The 19,641-nt window shown below is 41.5% G+C and overlaps 1 protein-coding gene across 2 annotated transcripts in view; it reads right to left on the reverse strand.

Moving 5' to 3' along the window:
* LOC138855427 (uncharacterized) overlaps positions 1 to 19,641 on the reverse strand; it is an 801,190-nt gene that overhangs the window by 316,643 nt on the left and 464,906 nt on the right. The gene's annotated exons all lie outside the window — the stretch shown is intronic.

The following is a 19,641-nucleotide window of genomic DNA, read 5'->3' on the forward strand; positions in this document are numbered from 1 at the left end:
ATAAGGTAAGCAAAAATTTCTGTATGCAATAATTTCGCAAAAATCATTCTGAACCTAACGAAAAAAATATATTTAACTGGATTAGGCTAAATTAAATTGCGCTTATGATAAGGTTGGGTAAGTTTTCTAAGGAAGGTATATAAAGGGGTAGCCCACACCTCACTATCAGATCCCACAACACCTGACGCGAGACAGCAGGCTCGCCGGCCGAACTGGACAGGTCCTTCACACAACCCACCAACAAACTATTCTATATGAATATTTCCTTTGGTTTATATAAATTAGATCCATCTATAATTAATAGAATTTGGGAAGAATTTAATAATACACAGGACAAATAATAATTTATTAAATTTCTTATTTCTTGGGTAGAATAGTTTGTTGGTGGGTTGTGTGAAGGACCTGTCCAGTTCGGCCGGCGGGCCTGCTGTCTCGCGTCAGGTGTTGTGGGATCTGATAGTGAGGTGTGGGCTACCCTTTTATATACCTTCCTTTGATGCTTTACTTTCATTGTTCCTTGATAATGTGAGTAGTCACGAAAGCGCTTGGAATTTCTCTATTCTTTCACAAGTGGTTGTTTTGCGTATTCTGAAATCACCTGTTTACTGTGATCTTATTGCAATATATATATATATATATATATATATATATATATATATATATATATATATATATATATATATATATATATATATATATATATATATATATATATGTCGTGCCGAATAGGCAGAACTTGAGATCTTGGCTTAAATAGAAACGCTCATCTTGCCATATAGGACAAGCGAAAGTTTGTGTATGCAATAATTACGCCAAAATCATTCTGAACTTAACGGAAAAAATATATTTCACTGTGTTTAGTATTAAATTATTGTAACCAAATCTAAAATATATTTAGTTGGGTTAGGCTAAAATAAAGTGTTTTTGTTACAATAAGGTTAGGTAAGTTTTCTAAGATTCGTTTGGAGCAAAATTAATTTTTTTTACATTAACATTAATGAAAAAAAAATATATCTAAATGTATAAGAGAAAATTTTAGAACTGACTTAATTTTAAATGAGTCCTTGCTAATTGACCAGTTTTACATATTCGGCGCGACATATACTATATATATATATATATATATATATATATATATATATATATATATATATATATATATATATATATATATATATATATATATATATATATTATTTTATTATTATCACACTGGCCGATTCCCACCAAGGCAGGGTGGCCCGAAAAAGAAAAACTTTCACCATCATTCACTCCATCACTGTCTTGCCAGAAGGGTGCTTTACACTACAGTTTTTAAACTGTAACATTAACACCCCTCCTTCAGAGTGCAGGCACTGTACTTCCCATCTCCAGGACTCAAGTCCGGCCTGCCGGTTTCCCTGAATCCCTTCATAAATGTTACTTTGCTCACACTCCAACAGCACGTCAAGTATTAAAAACCATTTTTCTCCATTCACTATCAAACACGCTCACGCACGCCTGCTGGAAGTCCAAGCCCCTCGCACACAAAACCTCCTTTACCCCCTCCCTCCAACCTTTCCTAGGCCGACCCCTACCCCGCCTTCCTTCTACTACAGACTGATACACTCTTGAAGTCATTCTGTTTCGCTCCATTCTCTCTACATGTCCGAACCACCTCAACAACCCTTCCTCAGCCCTCTGGACAACAGTTTTGGTAATCCCGCACCTCCTCCTAACTTCCAAACTACGAATTCTCTGCATTATATTCACACCACACATTGCCCTCAGACATGACATCTCCACTGCCTCCAGCCTTCTCCTCGCTGCAACATTCATCACCCATGCTTCACACCCATATAAGAGCATTGGTAAAACTATACTCTCATACATTCCCCTCTTTGCCTCCAAGGACAAAGTTCTTTGTCTCCACAGACTCCTAAGTGCACTGCTCACCCTTTTCCCTTCATCAATTCTATGATTCACCTCTTCCTTCATAGACCCATCCGCTAACACGTCCACTCCCAAATATATGAATACATTCACCTCCTCCATACTCTCTCCCTCCAATCTGATATCCAATCTTTCATCACCCAATCTTTTTGTTATCCTCATAACCTTACTCTTTCCTGTATTCACTATTAATTTTCTTCTTTTGCATACCCTACCAAATTCATCCGCCAACCTCTGCAACTTCTCTTCAGAATGTCCCAAGAGCACAGTGTCATCAGCAAAGAGCAACTGTGACAACTCCCACTTTATGTGTGATTCTTTATCGTTTAACTCCACGCCTCTTGCCAAGACCCTCGCATTTACTTCTCTTACAACCCCATCCATAAATATATTAAACAACCACGGTGACATCACACATCTTTGTCTAAGGCCTACTTTTACTGGGAAATAATTTCTCTCTTTCCTACATACTCTAACTTGCGCCTCACTATCCTTGTAAAAACTCTTCACTGCTTTCAGTAACCTACCTCCTACACCATACACCTGCAACATCTGCCACATTGCCCCCCTATCCACCCTGTCATATGCCTTTTCCAAATCCATAAATGCCACAAAGACCTCTTTAGCCTTATCTAAATACTTTTCACTTACATGTTTCACTGTAAACACCTGGTCTACACACCCCCTACCTTTCCTAAAGCCTCCTTGTTCATCTGCTATCCTATTCTCCGTCTTACTCTTAATTCTTTCAATAATATCTACCATACACTTTACCAGGTATACTCAACAGACTTATCCCCCTATAATTTTTCCACTCTCTTGTCCCCTTTGCCTTTATACAAAGGAACTCTGCATGCTCTCTGCCAATCCCTAGGCACGACATATATATATATAATATATATATATATATATATATATATATATATATATATATATATATATATATATATATATATATATATATATATATATCGTGCCGAATATGTAAAACTGGTCAATTAGCAAGAACTCATTTAAAATTAAGCCCTTTCTAAAATTTTCTCTTATATGTTTAAAGATATATTTTTTTTCATTAATGTTAATGAAAAAATTTTTAATTTTGCACCAAAAGAATCTTAGAAAACTTACCTAACCTTATTATAACAAGAGCAATTTATTTTAGCCTAACCCAACTAAATATATTTTAAATACGTTTACAATAATTTAGTACTAAACAAACACAATAAAATATATATTTTTCGTTAGCTTCAGAATGATTTTGGCGAAATTATTGCATACACAAATTTTCACTTGTCCTATATGGGAGGATGAGCGTTGGTATTTAAGCCAAGATCGCAAGTTCTGCCTATTCGGCACGACATATATATTATATATATGCGCGTGTGATTTATATTACGAATATGACCTGATAAAGATACAAGCAGATAGAAACGTTCTATTAATTAAGTTCTTTCTGCAGTCGTGTCTTTTCTTCACATGTTCTGTCCTTCGAGCTGAGAGGAATGTAGCAACTTTTAAAAAAAAAAAAAAGTCGGACTCATTAGATTTTGATCTTTAAACGCCGATTCGTTATGCTGAAATTTTTAGAGGAAGGATATCTATTCACAAAATATCTGGCATTTTCGAGTGTTTGATCTTTGATAATATTATAGTGGAATATAAGGTAGCGAAGACTTTAAAATCTTCCCTCTCCCGTTTTAATTGTGCCAATGTCTAGACCGTTATCAGTGTGGGGAAACTTGCGTTATTAGTAGGGCAAAGGAGTAGGTTAATTGTTTCCCATCAGGTGAAGAAATATTTGCATGGAGACTATTTGCAATGGCTTCCACTAATGCCCTATCTAATGACCGAATACTACTCAGCGTTGTTTCTTGCAGTACAATCACAGCAGGTGATGCATTAAATGGCTAGATTTCATCACAGGAGCAGCAAATACCACTTTTATGTATATGCTCAGTGAGGTGACTCTTCCTAACTATAACACCAATCCAATTTTCGGTGGTTTTTAGATAACTTGTGACTGCATTTGTGAAGGTAACCCAAGTTACAACTGAAGTCAATGTGTAGTTAAGAGTGTCTGAAAGATTTTTGTAAGTGATAGGAACGTCACAATGGCATCAGATATCTGCATTATCGCATGATTTATTTATTGACATTTCTGACTATGACATCATCCTAAAATTCAATAAGTCTGAAAACACTGGGTACTAGATTAACCCAGTAGCGGCTAAAGAGACGGGGCCAGGAGCTGCGATTCGACCTCTGCAACCACATATTGGTAGCGGAAAACTGGAAGACCTAAAACAAAGAAGCGCACTAACTTTTTCAGCAAAATGCTTCTGCAGTGTTGATAAGGAATCTTTGCGATTTCCCACTATGTGATGAATAACGTTTCCGCACTTCACCCGAAATACAAATCTTGGATTTACCGCTGCTCAAGTCTTTTAAAAGCTCACCGAATACAGAAACATTATGTTGTGGTGTCACCATCTGCTTTTTTTTCCCCCAGTCATAAATCTCGTTCGACATTAGTCATGGTAATGGGCATCCACTGCATGCAGATGCCTGGCAGCACCTTGTAACGGGCATCCACTGCATGCAGATGCCTGACAGAACCTTGTAACGGGCATCCACTGCATGCAGATGCCTGACAGCACCTTGTAACGGGCATCCACTGCATGGAGATGCCTGACAGCACCTTGTAACGGGCATCCACTGCATTCAGATGCCTGACAGCACCTTGTAACGGGCATCCACTGCATGCAGATGCCTGATGGCACCTTGTAACGGGCATCCACTGCATTCAGATGCCTGACAGCACCTTGTAACGGGCATCCACTGCATGCAGATGCCTGACGGCACCTTGTAACGGGCATCCACTGCATGCAGATGCCTGACACCAACTTACAGTTTAACCTCAGCTTGGTTTATCCACTCATCCTTTAGTTTACAAACAGCGTTAAAACTTAATTCTTTGAAGGACAGTTCAGTTCCTTGGCTGGCCTTTGTAATATATATATATATATATATATATATATATATATATATATATATATATATATACTGCTGAACCAGGTGTAAGAATTACGCTGGTCATGTAAGCGCGTCTTCCCATAGAAAAAGATACTGCAATTTAAAAATAATTTGACTCAATGGCACTTTGGTTTTATTCCTCGAGTCTAGTGTTGTATGGGTATTTTTAAAGCAGATGAAAAAATGCAGCTTTTGTGTCATCAGATGTTAAAGATCTCATTTTCATTAAAGTGTTTTTATAGTACTGGATGTCTCCTGGGTGTTGACTGGCAGTGATAATAAAAATAGTTCTGATGCGAGAGGCTCCGGCTTTAATAAAATTTCTAGATGTATTACTGGACGTGATGAAGCACTTTAAAGTCATTATTTAAGTCTCTGTAAAAGCAAGAAAATTTACGTTACTATCTTAAAAAGAAAATAAATCGGGGCACATTAATCTCTTCCTCTACTTCATTTCTGAAAGGAGTAAAAGTACAGAAGTATTTACTCTTTTATTAAAACGTTACCTAACTCATAAAATAGTTTAGCTGAACTGAATATTTTCTTTCTCTCATACTGACTCGTCAAAACATGACTGGAGTACAAAAATGTATCTCTGTGACAAAAAAAAATGGAAAATTTATTTAATTAAAATGCTGAACATTCATTCTTATTATATACACATCATCGTGAATTTGCAGGTGATCGGTGACTGCCTGGACAGAGTTCTTGGATTTTTCAAATCTCTCGAAGATGCCAGAATGACACTAATTGGATTAGAAATCTGAATCAAATTCTGCCAATAACAATTATGCACCAAAAATTCATAGTTTCAACAACAACAACAAAAAAAAATGAATTTAGCAAGCACTGTCAGTGCCATACTTGACAACACTTCACTGGTCTTCTACAGTCCTACTGCAAATCTCATTATTCCGTAAATGTGGTATCTATTTCCAAGTATATTTAAATATATTCACTTTCACTAAAACGCCGAGGAAAAGTAGTAAAGAAGGTATGTTAGAAAGATAGAAAGGAAGGATAATAAAGATTAGTTGTAGACATACCAGGGGAGGATAGCAAAGAAAGCAGGCTACAGACACAGAGAAATAACAGTAGAAAGAAGGCAGGTTACACAGACGTAGACGAAGGTTAGTAAAGAATGTGGGTTGCAGAGATAGTTAAGAACTCAAGTTACAAAGACACAGAGGAAGGATAATAAAAAAGGTAGGATACAAAGACAGAGTGGTGAGTGTAGCCAAGGCTCCACTACACATGAGAAACAAAGCTTGCTCCCCCCACCTTACATTCCAGCGCTGCCTGCAACCAGAGTCACAGTGTAAACATCATTCAGGCCAGCTGAGGCTCACGTGAGCACCACCATCTGCTATTGTGGCCTTAATTGATGGCTAAACTCTGCACTCACAACCTCACTATAATCATACGAAAATAGGTCAAGAAATTCCATTTTAAGCTTGCAAGATGTTATTTTCCAGTTTTGAAGCTATTTTGAGTTTTATTGTAAAGTGGTTCCATTTATTGGGGGATATCTGTAATATATTAAAAATTTGTAGGTATTTTAAGAATAAATCGGGAGAGCCAATGGCACATTGTTAAATACACAGTAAAGAACTTAACCTCCAAGCCGAAGAGTTAGTCACTGTCAGTAAATTTAAAAATATTTCCAGCACTGCTTGCAAATAACACACACTACTTAAAATTACAAAGAATCGCAGCGACCCTCCTACCTCAGGGTTTCCCAGGCTAGATCTTCTCCAAACATTTCAGTAAATTTAAGGCGAAGATCATCTTATACCCCGTGTCTATCATTCTGTTCTTCAACAAACACTTTCATCACCTTGAATCAAATGTCAACACGTTTTACATGATTTACTATCATTTTTCCTCATACATTTATACTTTAAATACATCACACAACCTCGTATATTTACTCAGAACGCCCTCCAGTACCAAATAAACGCACCTTAATGTATCTAACACACCTTTAAATATCTATCCAACACATTTATCCAACACACCCTCATACATTTACCAAATATATGCCCATATGAATCTACCAACTACAATTGTATCAGTAAACTTTTCTATTCTTGTCACCGGAGGAACAACAGGCGTCTCAGCATCCACAGACAGACACTTTTAACTGAGGAAAACACCAGTTGAGATGGAGCTCGCCATACTTATGGATCACGTCCACTTAGGTCTTTCTTGTGATGAACTATTTGAAGTATGTATTGTCTAAATTTCAACTCGCAGTCACCCAACTGGATTTAGCGCTTTTCAGTAAAAACTTTATACTGTTAAATGTGGGGTGTCTAGTACTATATTGCGATTGTACTGCACATACACACACTCACATATATTTACTCTGACCTTATTGCATAATATTAATATATATATATATATATACATATATATATATATATATATATATATATATATATATATATATATATATATATATATATATATATAGAGGGCCAGGCAGGCACCACCACAGTTACACGACAGTTGAAGAGATGGAAACGCAAGAAGAATGCGCATCACTGGTGTTACTAGAGATATTAAACAGCACACATCCGTCACCCTCCTTTACTGAGAGACCGGCAAGCACAATAGTCAGTGAAATGACTGAATCATATAAATTCATGTTAATGACCCATAAATGGCTGGGTGTTGATAACTTGGCATATATCGCTTATGAGACAAGTTTAAACAATAATTAAAAGATCCGCTTTTACGTATATTTACTTCACTTACATCAGCTGCATCCCTCAAGGGAGGTTCCTTGACGCTAGTGAGAGGCTCTTGATCTAGGGAATTGGATCTGTGCTCCGATTCCCTGAATTGAGTCTGAATACCTTCCATCCCCCCCACACATGTGCTGTATATTCCTACGGGTTTAGCTCTCCCCCATAATCCTACAGTTGCAATTATCAAAACTTCAGATTAGAAGCTCTGTTTATAGCATGTAGACCTTGAAAATGGTGTAAAATACCGAAAAGTTAACGAGTAAGACCATGGAGCTAAAGTGTTATTCAAGGCTGATGGACAGATTACATCATCTTCATTTCACTACTACATCTGCTGCCTCTGTATTTGACTAAAGAAGCCTATTGTGTAGGTAAAACGTTTCAGCAATAAAGAAACTAGCGCATGCGTCTTCCTCAGTATGTACGCTTAAGTTAAACCTAATTATGAATGAGTTGCTTCAGGATGGCACACTGATCACCATACCAGTTATTTCAGTTAAGTGACGCGAGGCGTCTGAACCCCCTCACACGCGAGGCGTCTGAACCCTCACACACGAGGCGTCTGAACCCCCTCACACACGAGGCGTCTGATCCCCCTCACACACGAGGCGTCTGAACCCCCTCACACACGAGGCGTCTGAACCCCCTCACACACGAGGCGTCTGAACCCTCACACACGAGGCGCCTGAACCCTCACACACGAGGCGTCTGAACCCTCACACACGAGGCGTCTGAACCCCCTCACACACGAGGCGTCTGAACCCCCTCACACACGAGGCGTCTGAACCCCCTCACACACGAGGCGTCTGAACCCCCTCACACGCGAGGCGTCTGAACCCTCACACACGAGGCGTCTGAACCCCCTCACACACGAGGCGTCTGAACCCTCACACACGAGGCGTCTGAACCCCCTCACACACGAGGCGTCTGAACCCCCTCACACGCGAGGCGTCTGAACCCTCACACACGAGGCGTCTGAACCCCCTCACACACGAGGCGTCTGATCCCCCTCACACACGAGGCGTCTGAACCCCCTCACACACGAGGCGTCTGAACCCCCTCACACACGAGGCGTCTGATCCCCCTCACACACGAGGCGTCTGATCCCCCTCACACACGAGGCGTCTGAACCCCCTCACACACGAGGCGTCTGAACCCCCTCACACACGAGGCGTCTGAACCCCCTCACACACGAGGCATCTGATCCCCCTCACACACGAGGCATCTGATCCCCCTCACACACGAGGCGTCTGAACCCCCTCACACGCGAGGCGTCTGAACCCCCTCACACGCGAGGCGTCTGATCCCCCTCACACACGAGGCGTCTGAACCCCCTCACACACGAGGCGTCTGAACCCCCTCACACACGAGGCGTCTGATCCCCCTTACACGCGAGGCGTCTGAACCCCCTCACACGCGAGGCGTCTGAACCCCCTCACACACGAGGCGTCTGAACCCCCTCACACGCGAGGCGTCTGAACCCTCACACACGAGGCGTCTGAACCCCCTCACACGCGAGGCGTCTGAACCCTCACACACGAGGCGTCTGAACCCCTCACACACGAGGCGTCTGAACCACCTCACACGCGAGGCGTCTGAACTCCCTCACACACGAGGCGTCTGAACCCCCTCACACGCGAGGCGTCTGAACCCTCACACACGAGGCGTCTGAACCCCCTCACACGCGAGGCGTCTGAACCCTCACACACGAGGCGTCTGAACCCTCACACACGAGGCGTCTGAACCCCTCACACACGAGGCGTCTGAACCCCCTCACACACGAGGCGTCTGAACCCCCTCACACGCGAGGCGTCTGAACCCTCTCACACACGAGGCGTCTGAACCCTCACACACGAGGCGTCTTAACTCTCACACACGAGGCGTCTGAACCCCCTCACACACGAGGCGTCTGATCCCCCTCACACGCGAGGCGTCTGATCCCCCTCACACGCGAGGCGTCTGAACCCCCTCACACGCGAGGCGTCTGAACCCTCACACACGAGGCTTCTGAACCCCCTCACACACGAGGCGTCTGAACCCTCACACACGAGGCGTCTGAGCCCCCTCACACACGAGACGTCTGAACCCCCTCACACACGAGGCGTCTGAACCCCCTCACACGCGAGGCGTCTGAACCCTCACACACGAGGCGTCTGAACCCCCTCACACACGAGGCTTCTGAACCCCCTCACACACGAGGCGTCTGAACCCCCTCACACACGAGGCGTCTGAACTCCCTCACACACGAGGCGTCTGAACCCCCTCACACACGAGACGTCTGAACCCCCTCACACACGAGGCGTCTGAACCCCCTCACACGCGAGGCGTCTGAACCCTCACACACGAGGCGTCTGAACCCCCTCACACACGAGGCTTCTGAACCCCCTCACACACGAGGCGTCTGAACCCCCTCACACACGAGGCGTCTGAACTCCCTCACACACGAGGCGTCTGAACCCCCTCACACACGAGGCGTCTGAACCCCCTCACACACGAGGCGTCTGAACCCCCTCACACACGAGGCGTCTGAACCCCCTCACACACGAGGCGTCTGAACCCCCTCACACACGAGGCGTCTGAACTCCCTCACACACGAGGCGTCTGAACCCCCTCACACACGAGGCGTCTGAACCCCCTCACACACGAGGCGTCTGAACCCCCTCACACACGAGGCGTCTGAACCCCCTCACACACGAGGCGTCTGAACCCCCTCACACACGAGGCGTCTGAACCCCCTCACGCACTTGGTCAACGATGAATTGTTAAAAATTACGTTGCCACTGTTTAATATGAATAAAATTATATTCGGTTATATAATCGTTTAATAAAATGCATGATGACTGAAAACTGATAATTAAAAGAAAACTCTCAGTATATATACGCATATCTATGCACATATACCTTGTGTGTGGAAATTTTTATATATATACTATTAATACATTTATACTATTAATACATTTCATATAAATTGCTTTGAGCTTGATTTGTTTTTGAAGTATCACTTGTTGCCATTAATAACTGCCTTCTCACCTTAATACACTCTTGTTTTGTTTAATATTGTATTTCATAAAGCGCTAAAACCATGCAAGTCATTCAGCGCAAAGGGATGACAGAGGCTCGACCTTCTGTTCGGATTCCCGACCAGCCAGGTTGTTGGTGACCGCCCCCTCCCCACGCTGTAGCCAAGAATCTGCAGCTGTGTTTGATTTCAAGCACCTGCAAGCCTGGCCCTCTAAAAGCAGCTTGTAAGACACCCACGCCAGCGTCGAGCGCTGACGCAGCTGACATAACGCAGCTGCCCAGTGTTTGTAGAGGGTCTCCCGAGTTGCCTTGTGTCAGGGTCAGTGCTGACGGTAGCCACATCTCCACTGTGTTCCCTTATGTGTGCTGGTATACGCTTGTGTGTTCCGGTGTGTTCTCTGTGGTGTTGGTGTGTTGTATGGCGTGACGTGTTCTGATGAAGCTGGTGTGGTCTCTCTGATGCTGGTGTATCCTCAGGGGGTACGGGTGTGTTCTCTGTGCTCCGTGAGGGCGCTGCAGTTCTCTCTTGGATGCTGACCCTGGGTACATGCGAGACTAAGACCTCTTCCACACATGTAACAGTGATTTATTGTATTAATTGCCTAGTACAGTAACATACAACTCCATTCGACTATAGCTTTTTACTTCTACAATTCTTTTCTTGAATTTCAGTCAGTATCTCGGACATCTAACAGAGCCTCCACTGCATCGTTAAAACTATACACCAAGATACCTTCGATCTCCAGAAAGGCTATGATAAACGAGACACGTATGCAGTATTTGGGTATCTATATTCTGGAAATGTTTCGCCAGCCAGTGGTTTCTTCAGTCCAATGCAGAGCAAGGTTGACTGAAGAGGCCACTGGCTGGCGAAACGTTTCTACAATAAAGATACCCAAAAGTTGCCCAAGTGTCTCATTATCGTGTCAGTTTTCTAAACTATTTATTCACATCCAGAAAGACTAGCAAAAGACTCCCATAAGAACCACCACTGCCGACCACGGAGGTGGTGTCATCTTGAACACTACCGACTACAGATACAAGATTCGTCGACCCGGACACCAACGAGCCTCTCACAGCTATACATGTGGATACTTTAACCAAAACTCTCTCATTCCTAACTCATTCTATCCTCCACAGCTCAGAACAAGGAAACAAACTTCTACACACCAATTCTAGCAACCCCAGACCCGCCAGAATGTATGGCATGCCGAAAACACATACATGTAAACCAGGAATTCCATTGAGACCCATCTCGTCTGAAATAAAACGCGCCCGTCACAAACTATCAGTGATTCTAGCCAAACGCCTGAGAAGACTCTTAGGCCCCATCAGTCACGCACATTTATAACATTATGGTGATCTCAACCGCATCCGAAACATAAGCATCAGAAACAAGAAATTACCCAGCCTCGACGTGATATCTCTATTTACTAAAGTACCCAAGTACTAGTCATCAATCAACTGTGACGAAAACTGATGACACCGTCTACCTGGCCGTTCCAGCCAACGATTATGTAAAACTCACTGAACTCTGTGTTGATTTTAACTGTTTCTTTTTACAAAGTTCTTTATTTCAACCCACTTTTGTTCTAACAATGGGTTCACCATTAAGTGCTGTTCTGGCGAATTTATACATGGAACATCTTGAAGCCGAAAGACGTCTCTCTGTCATTTCCTCCTCGGTCACCTGGCTCCGTCATGCTGATGACATTCTCATCATAAATAATAGAAGATTAGAAATCTCTGTACTCTGACACAAGCTATACTTGGACAAGCCCTCTAACCAGTTCACACTGGAAAAGGAAGACGACGGTAGTCTAACTTTCCGTCATCATGTACTCTTTAAAACTGATCATGAGCTATATTTCAAAGCCTACCACAGACCTACCTACCAGTCAACACGATCTTCGCTACTACTCCCACTAACTACTGTACCAAGAATAAACGTTGCATCATCATAGGCTTCCTACTTGCCCTCCGTATCTACAGTAGTGAATCCTTTGAAGAAGAACACATTTTCATAAAACAAGTTTTTTTCTAACATCCACTGTCCTCGTCATTTCACCAGAGACTGCAGGCGATGGACAAAAGCATCTTCAGTTCACCGAGATGACACACAACCGAAAGCCGATACGTAGTCCTCCCTAACATCTTTATTTTTAAACCCATCTGACCTATTTTTTTTGTATGTATATATATATATATATATATATATATATATATATATATATATATATATATATATATATATATATATATATATATACGCACGCACGCGCCCACACACACACACACATATATTCATGCACATCATCTCTCCCCTGGTAATCTACTTGTGAATGGATAAAGCCCACTGTGTGGACGAATCGTTGTAAATGAAGGATCGCATTATACTGCATCTGTATCTTTATCCAGACTCCACTAATAATTCCTGGAGGTCCCTACAGGCAAACGAGGCCTCAACTCCGAGTGATGTTTCAAATATAATGTAGGCCTAAAGAAAAGTATGTAAATGATGTTGAAAATATCTAACCGAGTATTTAACTTCACTATATTTAACTCTAGAACGGATATAAGAAAACATTGGTTTAGTAATAATATTGTATAAGATTGGAATAACATTCTTAGTAGCGTGGTGAAAGCAAATGCTTTAGACGGTTTAAAATCTATTATACAGGTACACGAGTGGTAAATAATTGTGGGTGAGTCTGGTAAGGTCTACTGTGGTGATGTTACTCTGGTCTTCTGATGTTCTTACTTTCGTGCTGTATTAAGTCAGCCAGATTACCCTGTAATTACATCTTCATTAATTCATTCTCTCTCTCTGTCTCGTATTTTTGAGGAGAGGAATTTAATGCACTTCACTATCAATAATACCACTTTTCTTTATAGTTAGTATCTGTGTATACCTCTAAGGACAGTCACCGAGAGTTAACACTATTTTTGTATCACTTTCTCTATGTTTACCGTAACACGCAAGAACCTGTTCTACCTTCTTGCTCTCTCTTTTTGCCTTTCTATCTCCACCCAGAATTATTTTCAAGGGACTTTCTGTCCTGGCGACCCCCTCCAGAGACTCGCGTCTACGCTGCAGTAATAATTTCCTCCGTTCAGCAGGAAACGCCCTTGATTTTAAGTATGATAGTGAAGATACAAATTAGAGAGGAATGCACCAGCCTTATGAAAATATTCTTAAAAACTATGGACAAGATCTTGGAAATCTGCTAATTTTCCTTTTCAATTACATATTCATAACAGCAAACAGTATTTATGCAAATTTCATTGTTAAAATTAAGTAATGCATGTGTTTTTGGAGTGGGGAGAAAACGAACATATATTATGCACGAGCAAGTTAGATAAAAGTTGGTAAATGTTAGCTCGAAAAATACAGCGCAGTTGTTGCATAAAATTTTCTGACAGGTAACGAACGTTTGTCAAATATTAATGCAAGGCCAAATGCCTTCATCTCTTATATGATTAAATATTACTGCATTGTTTATAGAAAACGAGAAAATATATTTCTACCATTGACTATTGAGAGTGTAAATAAGAGGAATTTAACTAAAGGTATTAAGCTGGGAATATTTGGAAAGCAGTTATAAAAAAATATGAAATTGTTAGAAAGATATTAAACCCGTATACAATATTTTGAAGATTATTTTAAGGTGGTATACACTGTGGTGGGTCAAAAGAATAAATACCGTAGTTCAGAAATCTGGCAGTGACCAGACCAACACATAGTTACCTGATGCCACCCTCACCTAGCTTCTCTTTCTTCATGTGTGTGTGTGTGGGGGGGGGCTAATCTGCTATAACCTAACCCAATCGGTCTTACCTGATCCTACCTAATCATCCCTAATCTAAACCGAGTCAACCTAGTCTTCAATAATCTAACCTAACCCACCTTACCTTTCCCAAACTTGACTACCTAGTGTCCCAAAGTTTTGCTTGTTCCAACTATTTTAGTGCTGATTCAGGCGAGTGACTTTCAGGTGACAGACTTTTAGAAATCAATCCACAATTTTAACTGATGAATGATTGGGAGGGTCACGCAGGAATTCAAAAGTGACCAACCACGTTGTGACGTCTGGTTCTCGTGTGTTTCTCTGTATGTATGTCTCTGTCCCTCTCTCTCTCTCTCTCTCTCTCTCTCTGTCTGTCTTTCTCTCTGTCTGTCTTTCTCTCTCTCTCTCTACACTAACGACCTCAGTGGCAACATTTCACCGCCTCTAAAAATATAATGATTCCACATTTTTCAGAGGCAATAAACTTTTAACCCTAATAACTTTTTTTTTGCCATTAACACAAATATCTCCATTTGTCCTGCCATTAAAATATAATGCGGAACACTTACAGGAAAATAAAACCCACCGAATCCCAGTGTTATGAAGTCTCATGGGACCTCACAAGTGCTGATGAGTCGACCCGTGGCTTCACAGACAGGATGATGGGACCTCATAAGTGCTGATGAGTCGGCCTGTGGCTTTACAGACAAGATGATGGGACCTCACAAGTGCTGATGAGTGGGACAGTGGCTTCACAGACAAGATGGCTAGACTTCGCACGAGACTGATGACACAATGATCGATGAAACAGAAATATTCATTACATTACAAAACAACTGAAGTCACTGAATGTGACGTCGACACCTAGAAGAAAACCGAGGTATAAAAAGTAAGACATCAAGTTACGATATATTGTTAAGAAATAAAATCAAGATCCAATGTTAATATCTTAAGTTAGGATCAATGCTAAGATATTTTCTATTTTGCCTATTCGTTTATCAGTCACTTGGCCAGACGAGTACAATAATTATTTTCTTCACTCTCTTTAAGACAGAAGTTTTTGATATGAAAGTGAAAACCTTAAATAAAATTAAAATTAGCATGAACCATGGTAATGTTTCTCCCTTTTCTCTTTGACGTTCTAATCAATGCCTTTTCATGAAAGTATCAACACACTGGGGGTATTTAAATTTACCTGCTTTGCAAAATGATTTGTGGATGGGCAGAATCAAGCTTCGCCAGCGGTCATAAATCTAATACCTTTATTACGGGGAGGATTAATCCGTCTAGCTTGTTACTGTGACGACGACATAGTGGCTGGGCAGTGAAAACTCAAGTGTCATGTGTAATTTAGGATTAGTTATGTTCCCCGGGTTAGTCATTAGCGGAGTCGAGCACTGGGTGGCGGGTGAGCCCAAGACTAGTGTCTGGGCCGCGCTTTAACGTTTTTTTTCAATTAGAACGCTGGTATTGCCATAAATCACGCGCGAATGGGATTTACGAGATGACGAGGGGGGGGGGGAGTCATAAATGCCCACAAGAAAGCAAACAAAAACTCGGCATAAACTAAAATAATGGGACACATTATTCCAGTAGACAATTCAATCAGTTTCCACCATCTGCTCCGTACTATGGTCAGCCTGTTAAGGTCCACTCAAGACTACTTTAAGTTTTTGATTTAATACCAGAAAAAAATGCTGCAATTTTTACCTCAAAAGAATGAGCTCGTGTTAAATGAAAAAAAAAAAAAAAAGCTTCTGACAATAAACTGTACATATCTCATAAAAGCTTAGCCCAGTGGGTATGGCAATATAAACAGTGTAGTGGATACAAGATGTTATGGCCATATATCCTTAGTGCAGTTGGTATGGCCATATATGCATAGTGCAATGTATCTGGTCTTATAAAAATAGCTGAGTGGATATGGCCGAATAACCATGATACAATGGGTCTAGACAAGTTACTATAATGCAATAAGTAACCCACACCTAAACCACGTTGCACAGGGGTTAGGTGTGGGTTATTTAATGGTCGTAATCTACATTACTGATCTACTCATGGGAATTTATAGCAACCTACATTAGTCCGCTGACAACTGACAAAAACATTTAAGAAGGAAAACACCGGGGAGCTTCAGTGTGATTGGGACAAGTTAAAGATATGGCAGGAAAAGTGGTAGATACAGTTCAAAATGAACTGACTTCATTGTGAACACGTTCAAATGTGAACAAATTCTAAAATTTTCTTTACTTGAAAACAACATTGTTTTAAGACAAGCACTCGCACCCAACAAAACGATGGCAATAAAGTTCTTACTCCTTATTACAGTTTAAAAGACTTTGTGACAAGGCTGAATAATGCTAGTTCCTGGGACGTTAATCACTTGAAATAAATACTTAAAGTGATTAACGTCCCAGGACTGAAGCGGCTTCAGTAAACTTGTTCTAAGGGTTCATTTTTCCCTTCTAATAAAACTTGCTTTACTTCACACAATTAAAGTGACATGACTAAAAATAAAGGAAAATACCTTTACATAACCCGCATCACCCAAAACACATGCAACAACTTGACAACAGTGAGCAGAATCATACCATATTATGCCAGCATATTTGGACACTTTATATTCAAAATGGACAATAAACCCAAATTCAAGGATGCACTCGGGATCAGTGAAGTATTCTTCAATAATTATAACCACTGGTCACAGACCGGGCCGCGGGGGCGTTGACCCCCGGAACTCTCTCCAGGTCTCCAGGTAAACTGGTACATGAGCCAAACTGGGGGAAACTTAACGATAAGAATCACTGAACACACTAACCCATTAGTCATTTTTTCAACATGTTAAAACACAAAACAGTACATGGGATGCAGCCAATGTCATCAGCTAATCCAACAATTTATTGAAATGAAAAATCATCTGAGGCAATAAATTCTGTTAAAATTGTGTATTTTTGTACTGTTTTTGCTTTTATGATAAAATTACCTTTGTTTACATTTCATTTGTGATTTACTAAGGCTCATGTAGAGGCTCCTGTGGCTGGATCAATAATTTTGGCAGGTGCACTCAAGATCTCTCAGTGAAAACCAGATGTCTTCACAAGATTAGTGCTAAAAGCCCTCATTCCTGTCCCAAAATTAAATCTAACCTGTGCGGCGTCTGGTTGTCTTTGTTGTGGACGTTTCGCCATCCAGTGGCTGGCTGGATGGCGAAACGACTACGATAGGGATGCCCGGGAGTTGCGCATGTGTCTTAATTTCATCTTGTCGGTATTATATACCATTCTTGTACTACTACTACTACTACTACCACCTCTTCCTGCCTATATATAGCCGTCCTGCTCCACTTCTGGTTAGTGTGACTTTGTCAATGGTCCAAGTCGGACCGAAACGTCGTCGTAACCTTCTCTCTTTTACGTGCGGGTTATTTGTGTACCTCAAGTAGGCCTACTGCGATCTAACTGTCCAGTGGATTTGCTTAACTGAATTGCAACTACAGACATTGATCAGATGATCTATTCTCTCACCAGTGATGCCCACATATCACACATCTGTCAAGCCTTCCTCTCTTCTTCAGGAGTGGTCAAACAAGTTCAAGGTAATGCAAATCGAAGATGAAGGAAAGCCAGACAAGGTGTATAAACTGGGAGGGAAGGAGTTACAGACAGCTAGTGAAGAAGATCTGGGAACAGTTATTACACTGAACACATCACCACCACGGCATAGAAACCTACATCAGCACAAGCAAAGCTAACAAATAAAATTTCCTTTAGAAACTTCAATAAAGAATTCTTCAGTGCACTATTTATAATATATGTCAGATCTGTTATAAAATACGCAACACTAGCATGAAATCCACACCAGAGAAAGCACGTTCATATGCTAGAGAAAATGCGGCGGATTTGGACTTGGGGTGGCTTCAGACCTAAGAAGAGAGATCTAATGAAGAGACTCTTAATTAAGGAATTTAATCTAATACATAATCGTCGTAAACGGGATAAACAAGTGTAAGATAATCAAAGGTTTCGATAGAACAGACAAACCTGTTGTTTAAAATGCGAGGTGCAGGGACAAGAGGTCAGAGACGGAAACTAAAAACACAGCTGAGACAAAAGGACGTTAGGAAATACCTTTTATGTTTTACGGAGGTACAGAATTGGATTGAATTAGATGTACAGGGTGAATTAGATGGACAAGAACTAGATAGTCAAGTGGAATGAACTAAGTCGTGGAGGCAAATTCCACACAGATTTTCAACAGCATGCACGATAGGGCCCAGAAGGCCAGGAACCTGTATGCCGGCCAATGTTTGATATTAAGAGGCCGGGTTACGAGGCGAGCATTGACCTTCGCAAATACAACTCTGTATGAGCGCGCACGCACGCACACGCACGCACACGCACACACACACACACACACACACACACACACACACACACACACACACACACACGTACGAAAGGCCCCTTGGAGCTAGTGATCATGTGATTCTGTACTTTGATTACATAGTTGAGCTACAAGTGGAGAGGGTAGCAGGAACAGGACGGGAAAACCAAACTACAAAAGGAGGGCTACACAGGTATGAGGAACTTCCTACAAGACGTTCAGTGGGAGAGAGAATTGGCAGGAAAACCAGTAAAAGAAAGGATGGAGTATGTGACAAAATACAAAGAGGTAGGAGGAGAGGTTTGTTCCTAATGGAAACAGAAATAATTGGAATACCAGAACAAGTCCTTCGTTCACCCAAAGGTGTAGGAAGGCAAAAACTACGTGCACTAGAGAATCGAAAAAGTACAGAACACAAAGGACCCAAAAAAATAAAGAGATTAGCCGAAGAGCCAGAATCGAATATGCACAGATAAGAAGGGAGGCTCAGCGACAATACGAAAATGACATAGCATCGAAAGTCAAGTCTGACCAGTAGCTGTTGTATAGCCACATCAGGAGGAAAACAGTCAAGGACCAGGTAATCAGGCTGGGGAAGGAATGTGGGGAGTTCACAAGAAACGATCAAGAGTTATATGAGGAGCTCAACATGAGATTTAAAGTAGTATTCTCAGTGGAGATAGGAAGGACTCCACCACAACCGAGGAGGAGGTGAAGAAGCTATGTGAAAT

Source organism: Cherax quadricarinatus, chromosome 5, assembly GCF_038502225.1.
Source record: "Cherax quadricarinatus isolate ZL_2023a chromosome 5, ASM3850222v1, whole genome shotgun sequence".
Taxonomy (NCBI): domain Eukaryota; kingdom Metazoa; phylum Arthropoda; class Malacostraca; order Decapoda; family Parastacidae; genus Cherax; species Cherax quadricarinatus.